General features: G+C 40.4%; 1 non-coding gene across 1 annotated transcript; it reads right to left on the minus strand.

Annotated features, from left to right (window-relative positions):
- Positions 1-320: 320 nt before the first annotated feature.
- On the minus strand, positions 321-424 carry LOC112713944 (small nucleolar RNA R71). The gene has a single exon (XR_003158908.1). It is a non-coding gene; the product is annotated as a small nucleolar RNA R71 (small nucleolar RNA).
- Positions 425-11,986: the final 11,562 nt, after the last annotated feature.

The raw sequence follows: 11,986 nt of genomic DNA on the forward strand, positions 1-11,986 counted from the left end.
GAAGCATCTCAATTCCTACCATTGGAGCAAACAATTTTGAGTTGAAACCTCAACTAGTTGCTCTAATGCAACAAAACTGCAAGTTTCATGGACTTCCATCAGAAGATCCCTACCAGTTTTTAACTGAGTTCTTACAGATCTGTGAGACTGTTAAGACTAATCGAGTAAATCCTGAAGTCTACAGGCTCATGCTTTTCCCTTTTGCTGTAAGAGACAGAGCTAGAACATGGTGGGACTCACAACCTAAGGATAGCCTAGACTCTTAGGATAAACTGGTCACGGACTTCTTGGTTAAATTCTCTCCTCCTCAAAAGTTGAGCAAGCTTAGAGTGGATGTTCAGACCTTCAAGCAAAAAGATGGTGAATCCCTCTATGAAGCTTGGGAAAGATACAAGCAGATGACCAAAAAGTGTCCTTCTGACATGTTTTCAAAGTGGACCATGATAGATATATTCTATTATGGTCTATCTGAGTTCTCTAAAATGTCACTGGACCACTCTGCAGGTGGATCTATTCACCTAAAGAAAACGCCTGCAGAAGCTTAGGAACTTATTAAAATGGTTGCAAATAACCAATTCATGTACACTTCTGAGAGGAATTTCATGAATAATGGGACGCCTCAGAGGAAGGGAGTTCTTGAAATTGATGCTCTGAATGCCATGTTGGCTCAGAACAAAATGTTGATTCAACAAGTCAACATGATTTCTCAAAGTCTAAATGGATGGCAAAATGCATCCAACAGTAATAAAGAGGCATCTTCTGAAGAAGAAGCTTATGATCCTGAAAACCCTGCAATGGCAGAGGTAAATTACATGGGTGAATCTTATGGAAACACCTATAATTCTTCATGGAGAAATCATCCAAATTTCTCATGGAAGGATCAACAAAAGCCTCAACAAGGCTTTAATAATGGTGGAAGAAACAGGTTTAGCAATGGCAAGCCTTTTCCATCATCTTCTCAGCAACAGACAGAGAATTCTGAGTAGAGCACCTCTAACTTAGCAAATATAGTCTCTGATCTGTCTAAGGCCACTTTAAGCTTCATGAGTGAAACAAGGTCCTCCATTAGAATTTTGGAGGCACAAGTGGGCCAGCTGAGTAAGAAAGTCACTGAAACTTCTCCTAGTACTCTCCCATGCAATACTGAAGAAAATCCAAAAAGAGAGTGCAAGGCCATTGATATAATCAATATGGCCGAACCTAGAGAGGAAGGATAGGACGTGAATCCCAATGAGGAAGACCTCATGGGACGTCTCCCAATCAAGAAGGAGTTCCCTATTGAGGACCCAAAGGAATCTGAGGCTCATATAGAGACCATAGAGATCTATTTAACCTCCTTATGCCATTCATGAGCTCTGAGGACTATTCTTCCTCTGAAGAGGATGAAGATGTAACTGGAGAGCAAGTTGCTCAATATCTAGGAGCTATCATGAAGCTGAATGCCAAGTTATTTGGTAATGAGACTTGGGAAGGTGAACCTCCCTTGCTCATTAGTGAACTAGATACATGGGTTCAGCAAACTTTACCTCAAAAGAGACAAGATCCTGGCAAATTTATAATACCCTGCACCATAGGCACCATGATCTTTGCAAAAGCTCTGTGTGACCTGGGGTCAGGTATAAATCTTATGCCACTCTCTGTAGTGGAGAAGCTAGGGATCATTGAGGTACAACCTGCCATATTCTCATTACAAATGACAGACAAGTCAGTAAGACAAGCTTATGGATTAGTAGAGGACGTGTTAGTAAAGGTTAAAGGCCTTTACATCCCTGCTGATTTTATAATCTTAGACACTAGGAAGGAGGAGGATGAATGCATCATCCTTGGAAGACCCTTCCTAGTCACAGCAGGATCTGTGATCGATGTTAACAGAGGAGAATTAGTCCTTTAATTGAATGGGGACTACCTTGTGTTTAAGACCCAAGGATCTTCTTCTGCAACCATGGAGAGGAAGCATGAAAAGCTTCTCTCAGTACAGAGTCAAACAAAGCCCCCACAATCAAACTCTAAGTTTGATGTTGGGAGGCTATAACCAATCTCTAAGTTTGGTGTTGAATCCCCACACCCAAACTCTAAGTTTGGTGTTGGGAGTCTATAACATTGACCTGATCACCTGTGTGGCTCCATGAGAGCCCACTGTCAAGCTATTGACATTAAAGAAGCGCTTGTTGGGAGGCAACCCAATTTTTACTTATCTAATTCTATTTTTGTTTTATTGTTCTTTTATGTTTTATTAAGTTCATGATCATGTCGAGTCACAAAATAAATACTAAAACTAAAAACAGAATCAAAAACAGCAGAAGAAAAAGCACACCCTGGAGGAAGGACTTACTGGCGTTTAAACGCTAGTAAGGAGCATCTGGCTGGCGTTCAACACCAGAACAGAGCATGGATCTGGCGTTGAACGCCAGAAACAAGCACCACCCTGGCGTTTAAACGCCAGGAATACACCCTGAGAAGAGCTGGCGCTGAACGCCAGAAACAAGCATGGAACTGGCGTTCAACGCCAGAAACATGCTACACATGGGCGTTGAACGCCTAAAACAAGCATCAATCTGGAGTCTAAACGCCAGAATTGCATGCAAAGGCGTTTTACACGCCTAATTGGTGCATGGATGTAAATCCTTGACACCTCAGGATCTGTGGACCTCACAGGATCCCCACCTACCTCACCCTCTCTCTCCATTCACGGCCATCCCTTCTGTTTTCCATTCACCACTCACATCGATCAACTCTTCCCCATACAACCCACCTACCTTCAAAATTCAAAATCTCTTTCCCACCCAATCTCACCCATATAGCCGAATACACACATCCCTCCATCTCCTCTATATCTTCTTCTTCTTCTATTTTTTCTTCTTTTGCTCGAGGGTGAGCAACATTCTAAGTTTGGTGTGGTAAAAGCATAGCTTTTTTTGTTTTTCCATAACCATTGATGGCACCTAAGGCCAGAGAAACCTCTAGAAAGAAGAAAAGGAAGACAAAAGCTTCCACCTCCGAGTCATAGGAGATGGAGAGATTCATCTCAAAGGTCTATAGCTCAGTGGTAGAACATTTGACTTCACATCTAGAGAGCCCACTCATGGACCTCAACAAAAGCATGAGGAATTCCCTCATCAAGATATCCCTAAGATACCTCAAGGGATACATTTTCCTCCACACAACTATTGGGAGCAACTAAGGTTAGGAGCACCAAAATCACTAGGGATCATGCAACAAAGGCAAGGAAGAGACATAGAGGATCTCAAAAAGCACCATTGGTCCTTCAAAAAGGCACCACCCTCACTAAGGTAGACTCGTTCCTTAACTTCCTTGTTCTTAATTCTCTATTTTTCAATTTTATGCTATATGTTTATCTATGTTTGTGTCTTCATTTCATGATCATTAGTATTTTAGTAACTATGTCTTAAGGCTATGAATAATTCCATTAATCCTTCACCCCTCTTAAATGAAAAACGTTTTAATTCAAAAGAACAAGAAGTACATGAATTTCAAAAATTGTCCTTGAATTTAGTTTAATTATATTGATGTGGTGACAATAATTTTTGTTTTCTGAATGAATGCTTGAACAGTGCATATTTTTTATCTTGTTGTTTATGAATGTTAAAATTGTTGGCTCTTTAAAGAATGATGAACAAAGAGAAATGTTATTGATAATCTAAAAAATCATGAAATTGATTCTTGAAGCAAGAAAACGCAGTGAAAAAGCAAAGGCTTGCAAAAAAAATTTGGCGAAAAAAATAGAAAGAAAAAGAAAAGCAAGCAGAAAAATCCAATAGCCCTTAAAACCAAAAGGCAAGGGTAAAAAGGATCTAAGGCTTTGAGCATCAATGGATAGAAGGGCCCAAGGAAAAAAAATCCAGGCCTAAGCGGCTAAATCAAGCTATCCTTAACCATGTGCTTGTGGCATGCAGGTCCAAGTGAAAAGCTTGAGACTGAGTGGTTAAAGTCATGATCCAAAGCAAAAAGAGTGTGCTTAAGAGCTCTGGACACCTCTAACTGGGGACTTTAGCAAAACTGAGTCACAATCTGAAAAGGTTCACCCAGTCATGTGTCTGTGGCATTTATGTATTCGGTGGTAAATACTGGAAAACAAAGTACTTAGGGCCACGACCAAGACTCATAAAAGTAGCTGTGTTCAAGTATCAACATACTTAACTAGGAGAATCAATAACACTATCTGAACTCTGAGTTCCTATAGATGCCAATCATTCTAAACTTCAAAGGATAAAGTGAGATGCCAAAACTGTTCAGAAGCAAAAAGTTACAAGTCCCGCTCATCTAATTGGAATTAATATTCATTAATATTTTGGGATTTATAGTATATTCTCTTCTTTTTATCCTATTTTATTTTCAGTTGCTTGGGGACAAGCAACAATTTAAGTTTGGTGTTGTGATGAGCGGATAATTTATACGCTTTTTGGCATTATTTTTAAGTAGTTTTAGTAGGATCTAGTTACTTTTAGGGATGTTTTCATTAGTTTTTATGCTAAATTCACATTTATGCACTTTACTATGAGTTTGTGTGTTTTTCTATGATTTCAGGTATTTTCTGGCTGAAATTGAGGGACCTGAGCTAAACTCTGATAACAAGGCTGACAAAGGACTGCTGATACTGTTGGATTCTGACCTCCCTGCACTCGAAATGGATTTTCTGGAGTTAAAGAACTCCAAATAGCGCGCTCTTAACAGCGTTGGAAAGTATACATCCAGAGCTTTCCAGCAATATATAATAGTCTATACTTTATTCGCGATTAGATGACGTAAACTGGCGCTCAACGCCAGTTCCATCATGCATTCTGGAGTCAAACGCCAGAAACACGTCACAAACTAGAGTTGAACGCCAAAAACACGTTACAACTTGGCGTTCAACTCCAAGAGAAGCCTCATCTCATGTAAAGATCAAGCTCAGCCCAAGAACACACCAAGTGGGCCCCGGAAGTAGATTTCTGCATCAATTACTTACTTCTGTAAACCCTAGTAGCTAGTTTAGTATAAATAGAACTTTTTACTAGTATATTAATCGTCTTTTGACTGTTTAGTCTTTGACCATTCAATCTTTTGACCATAGGTCCTTCTCCCTATTTTCGAATTCATATCACATTTTGGGGGCTGGCCATTCGGCCATGCCTGGACCTTCACTTATGTATTTTCAAACGGTGGAGTTTCTACACACCATAGATTAAGGGTGTGGAGCTCTGCTGTACCTCAACTTTTAATTCAATTACTACTATTTTCTATTCAATTTAGTTTATTCCTGTTCTAAGATATTCGTTGCACTTAAACATGATGAATGTGATGATCCGTGACACTCATCATCATTCTCACCTATAAACGCATGACTAACAACCACTTCTGTTCTTCCTTAAACCGGGCGCATATCTCTTGGATTCCTTAATCAAAATCTTCGTGGTATAAGCTAGAATTGATGGCGGCATTCATGAGAATCCAGAAAGTCTAAACCTTGTCTGTGGTATTCCGAGTAGGATTCAGGGATTGAATGACTGTGACGAGCTTCAAACTCGCGATTGTTGGGCGTGATGACAAACGCAAAAGAATCAAGGGATTCTATTCCGACATGATCGAGAACCGACAGATGATTAGCCGTGTTGTGACAGAGCATTTGGACCATTTTCACTGAGAGGATGGGATGTAGCCATTGACAACAGTGATGCCCTACATACAGCTTGCCATGGAAAGGAGTAAGAAGGATTGAATGAAAGCAATAGGAAAGCATAGATCCAACGGGGACAAAGCACCTCCATATACTTCTCTGAAATTCTCACTAATGATCTACATAAGTATTTCTATATTTATTTTCTATTTATTTATTATTATTCAAAAACTCTATCACCATTTATTATCCGCCTGACTGAGATTTACAAGATGACCATAGCTTGCTTCATACCAACAATCTCTGTGGGATCGACCCTTACTCACATAAGGTTTATTACTTGGACGACCCAGTACACTTGTTGGTTAGTTGAGTGAAGTTGTGAAATTATGTTTAGACCATGGTATTGAGCACCAAGTTTTTGGGGCCATTACCTAGGAATCAATTTCGAACAACAATTTAAGTATGAACCACAATTTCATCCACCAGCTGTCGTGCCGACTTGTTGGACTTGGTGGAGGTGTTGATCCTTCGTCACCGGAGGGTGGTGGTACCTGCAAGGGACTCCGATGCTTACGTTAGCAAGGGTATTAAGCAGGTTTTTAGTAGGATCAGGGTATAAGTTATACCTGGGTACTCCAGTGTATTTATAATGGCACGGAGCGACCTTCTTAGATAAGATAAGTTAGTTATCTTATCTTTATCTTTATCTTTTGAGTGAGGTAATCTTATCTTCAAGGGAACCACCTTTCTATCTGTAGGCTTGGGCTGCCTTAGGTTTTGGGGCGCGGTCCTCCATTTGGGCCCTTTTGGGGCTTTCCTGGTGATTTGGCCAAGCTCTTTGAGAAGAGGTCGGATTTGTCCTAACCTGAAGAGGTCGGTCGACTATCAGTAGAACATTCCGGGTCCGACAGCTCGACCTAGGGTATGAAGACCCTCTAATTGGCATCAAGTGACCAAGGAATTGGCGGAAGGTTAGAGGAGACTAAAAAGGTTTAAGGAATTAGGGTTTATTCACATATAGTTTGCCATGAATTGAATCTGGCATGATTAAAGTAGTTGGTAAGAAAAGTTAATCCGGAAAATAAATATCTCTGAAACCTTAACTGTTTTACTCATATATTTCACAACTCGTTCATTGCTTGCTTTCTGATATTCTGAATTTACTATTAATGCAATTGAACTCTCAAAACACTCTTTTCTATTTGTCTAACTAAGTAAATCACGCAATCATTGATGCTTTGTCCATCAATCTTCTTGGGATCGATCCTCATTCACTTGAGGTACTACTTGGCACGACCCGATGCACCTGTGGTTAGTTTGTGGGATATAAATTTTGCACCAACAACATCTAAGTATTTTGTTAAAAGGGGATCTTTTACCTAAAAAGATTGATTTACTTGTTGTACTACTAGTAAAGAGTCACGGTGTACCTTTATTGCAGAGACATTTAATTCGGCAGCTAACGCTAAGCCAACAATGAGTTCTTTATATTCGGCCTGGTTATTGTTGGCCTTGAATGACAAGCATAAAGATTGCTCCAAAACTATTCCATTGTTGTCTTGAAGAAGGATTCCTGCTCCTAATCCTTGAGGGTTAGAGGCACCGTCGACATATAGTGTCCATTCTGCTGGCATATCATCAGAGTTAGAAGCAGTAAACTTGGCAACAAAGCCAGTAAGGTATTGTGATTTTATTGAGCCTTGGGATTGGTATTTGATTTCAAACTCGGATAATTCGATAGACCACTTTATTAATCAGCCAGCTAGTTCTGGTTTTGTGAGCACTTGTCGTAGCGGCTGGTCAGTTCGAACATTAATGGCATGACTCTTGAAATAAGGCCAGAGACACTTAGCTGAGAATACTAAGGCGAGGGCGAGCTTTTCTATCTTTGGGTAGGCAAGCTCCGTATTTTGCAGTGCTCTACTGGTGAAGTAAACAGTCCATTGGATCTTGTCCCTTTCTGTAACAAGAATAGAACTAATTGCCAGTCAGTTATAAATAGATAAAGATAAAGTTCTTCTCCAAGATTAGGCTTTTGTAAAATGGTAAGTTTTGAAATAATAGTTTTTAAATTTGAAAAAACAGTTTCACATTTATTATCCCATTTGAAGTTGTTTTTCTTTTTGAGTGATTGAAAAAAGTGGAAAGATTTAGAAGCTAAACAAGGTAAAAATCTTGATAAAGCGGTGAGTCTCCCTGGTAATTGTTGGACTTCTTTGACTGTTTGTGGGTTTGCATGTCCAAAACATCTCGGCATTTTTCTGGATTTGTGATGAGCAGATATTTTATACGCTTTTTGATGCTATTTTCCTAGTGTTTTTAGTATATTTTGTTAAGTTTTATTATGCTTTAGTAGGTTTTAGTGCCAAAATAACTTTTTTATACTACTTTGAGTTTTTGTGGTTTTTCTATGATTTTAGGTGATTTTTGGATGAATTTGGCAAGTTTTGGCAAAGTCTAATTCAGAGGCACGAAAAGGATAGAAGATGTTGTCAGATCCTGACCTCTGTGCATTTAAACGAGCATTTCTAGAGTTACAGAGGTCCAATTAGCACACTCTTAATGGCTTTGGAAAGTTAACTTTCAGAGCTTTCCCGCAATATATAATAGTTTATACTTTTTTTGAAGACGACTGCCCAAAACAGGCGTTGAATGCCCAAGTTACACCCTTTCTGGCGTTCAACGCCCAAACAGAACCAACCTCCCAAGTTGAATGCCCAAAATAGCATTCAATGCCAGCCAGAGAGTAGGAAATGCCCAAAACTTGATTTGAACGCCAGGCGTCAGCCCAAACACGCATCAAGTGGGCCCCAAAGTGGATTTTAGCACTTCTTAGCTTATCTTATTTCCCTTTTTTGTAATTTTTAATGAAAAACAATATCTTTTAGGTTTAGTCTTAGAATTTATATTATAAAAAAGGGACTTCCTTCTTCCTGAGGATCATGCCTCCCAAGAGGGGAGAAAGATATAAATATTACATTACACCTTCTTAATGTGTTCTTTGAATATTATGAGCAACTAGACCTCCTAGGTTAAGGTTAGGAGCTCTACTGATTCTCATGGATTAATAATATTACTGTTTCTCTTTCAATCTATGTTTGATTCTATTCTAAGATATATTTTCATTCTTCAATCCTTATGAATTTGGGGTAGAACTAGCATATGACCCCTTGTTCTACATGAGTTCTTACGAGTCTCAAGAGGGATAGCATTCAACTACAAGCTTGAGATTACATCTCTTAGACAACTAATCCACAATTTCGTTGGGGACATGGGAACATCTATTCAGCCGAGATCTGGGGCGATTAGGGCCTTTGTGGTATAAGCCAGAATCATAAAGCATCACTTTCTGATTTGGAAGATCTAACCTTGTCTGTGGCATTTTGAGTAGGATCATCAGAGATTAAGTTACTAGAGCTTCACCCTCGTTCAGATTGAATGACTATTAGCATGGCATTTGATCTGGATTAGAGGAGATTAATGACTATTCCGAGGGTTTCCTAAAACTGTAGGTCAATCTCGAATGAGATGTTCTGTACTGGTTGGAGATGACGTGTCCGGCTTGTGCGTGGTGGCCAGAGCTGTTGTGTCGACTTGTTGGACTTGGTAGAGGTGCTGATCCTTCGTCACCGGAGGGTGGCGGTACTTATAAGGGATTCTGATGCTTAAGTTAGCAAGGGTATTAAGCAGGTTTTTAGTAGGATCAGAGTATGAGTTATACCTGGGTGCTCTAGTGTATTGATAATGGCACGGAGCGACCTTCTTAGATAAGATAAGTTTGTTATCTTATCTTATCTTTATCTTTTGAGTGGGGTCATCTTATCTTCAAGGGAACCGCTTTTCTATCTGTAGGCTTGGACTGCCTTAGGTTTTGGGACGCGGTCCTCCATTTGGGCTCTTTTCGGGCTTTCCTGGTGATTTGGCCGAGCTCTTTGAGAAGAGGTCGGATTTGTCCTGACCGGAAGAGGTCGGTCGAGTTATCAGTAGAACATCCCGGGTCAGACAGCTCGACCCAGGGTATGAATAGTGCCCCTGCTCGAGCTCGGTCTTCTGTTTTGAGGTCGAGTCTTCAGTTTTAGGACTTCGATCCTTTTATGGTGAAGCCGGACTCGAGCATTTTGTCGACTTCTTCTTTGTAAGGTTCTCCTTTGAATGCGGAACATTTTTTTTTGAATTTTTACTTTTGAAAATGCGCAGCTCCTTGCTTTGAGAATGTGCGAGGGTTTAATAACCTCATTAATGCTTTTAATGTTCCGTTTCTTTGTTTCATTTTGAACTTCTCACAAAAACGGTTTCTCTTCTCTGTTTCTTTGTTGTAACTTCCCCCCTTTTTTCTTTCTCGCTTTCAGTTTTTGCCTAAGACTTTGCATTTTCGCGTTTCTTTCTACGACGTCATTTGGTGTTTTTCGTTGCTCAAAAAGGTGATTTCGTCTCTCCGTCTTCAATCTCTTCGAAGTTTTCTTCTTTGTTCAGGTTGGCTCTTATTTTTGTAGACTGGAACTGTAGTTAGGAGGCTGCTTAATCCATTTTTCTCTTCGGAGTGTTGATTGAAACAAAGTCTCTTCTGTTGTGGTAGCTTTTATAGAGAACGATGGTTTTCTTGGGATCTTGTTTTGATTTACGTCTTTTTTGCTTAGAGTCTTTCGCTAGGTTGTTTTAGCTTCTGTGGGTTTTCTTGAGTCTTTCGCTCTGTGTGACTGCCTCCAAAGGATGCCCCTGGACCTTGGTGTATGTCTTGGGGCTTTCTTTTTACTGTTTGTATTGCTCTGGATCATATTGTTCGAGTTGTTTTAATATCGCCCGAGCTATTTTTTGGTTAGTAATCCTATTTCCTTTTCTTGTTTGTAGGATTAGTTGGCTATGTCTTCTCGCAAAAATATTGTCGAGGCATCTTCTAAGGTTCCTGAGGGGATGTCTGACTGGTTGGACTCCCTTGTGTTTTTGTGTGTATCTCTAGCTAATTCGAAATTCTGTATGGAGCTTAGGAAACATCATCGAATATGTAGTCGTGGGGATCAAGAAAGCAACTATGAATTGGTAGCACCTGATTCTGATGAAAGGGTCTGCTTTCCTGTTCCGACCCAGGGGGAGCGTCCCTTCTTTTATGCATATGATTTCTGCTTTAGCCAGATGAATATCACCCCTCACTTTACTTCTTTTGAGACCGACCTATTATGGTCTTGTAATGTAGCCCCATCTCAGCTTCATCTGAATTCTTAGGGTTTCATTAAGATTTTTCAGTTGGTTTGTCACGAATTTGGTGTTACGCCTTCTCAAACTCTTTCTCTGTATCTGTCTGTGTTGACCAAACCTGGGACTACCAAACAGAAACCTACTCCTCGGGTTCGTTTGGCCGATCCTTCACAGGCTTCTATTGCTACCTCTTCTTCTACCGGTGCTCCTCCTCCAAAAAAGCAAAAAACAGCCGAGCCTTTTAACCTTAATGCCCCCGACTTTGATGCTGTCGAGTTTGTGGACCAGCAAATTGGTCCTTATGGTACTATGCCTACTGACGATGTTTTTCTTCTTCGCTATTTGGATTTTATTACTCGGAGCAGCGTCAAGATGGCATACATGGGTGCGGCTTTATATCGGACTGCTCAATATCTTCTCATTCATGCTACAAAAGCCTTTATGGAGGAGGCTAAGTCGGAGTTCGATCGGATGAAGGGTTTAAAGGAGGAGCTCGAAGTGAAAGTGACTAAGCTGGAGAAGGAGTTGGAGGGTGAAAAGGCTAGTTCTATTGCCTTAGCGGCTTCTGTAAGGTTGGTTGAAGACACGGTGTTGAAGCACAAGGAGAGCTATGTCACGACCTATAGGGAGATGATGCGTCTCAGGGATGATTTAGAGTCTGCTCGAGCTGATTACACCGAGCTCCAGGGTCACCTTGTAGGCAGTGTAAATGCTGCTTATGAGGACCTGAAGGAGCAGATTCGGGTTCTTGCACCCGAGCTCGACTTTACTCTCTTCAGCTTGGACAACGTCATGAAAGACAGTAAATTGTTCCTGATGACCTTGATGATGATGATGTCGTCCCTCCTTCAATGCCTGCCACAAAAACCTATGTTGTGCCGACCTCTTTAGCTCCTTCAACTGAGGTCGGTCATCCTGAGTCAGAACCTGATTGTCAAATCTTGAACCGAGATGATGGGACAGTGGATGCGGTGCCTCTTCAGACTCGTCCTCCTTCACCTCGTGTTGATGCTGCTGAGAAGCCTTTAGATCCTCAATGATTATTCTGAATGTTTGTGTAGATAGCCCAGCCTGTGGGCTTTTTGAACTTTTTATAATTTGTAAATGGTGGTTCTGACTTTCTGCTACTTTCTTAGTTTCTTGTTTAGCAACTTTATTTTGAAAAACAAAGTAGTT

Source organism: Arachis hypogaea, chromosome 1, assembly GCF_003086295.3.
Source record: "Arachis hypogaea cultivar Tifrunner chromosome 1, arahy.Tifrunner.gnm2.J5K5, whole genome shotgun sequence".
Classification (NCBI taxonomy): Eukaryota; Viridiplantae; Streptophyta; class Magnoliopsida; order Fabales; family Fabaceae; genus Arachis; species Arachis hypogaea.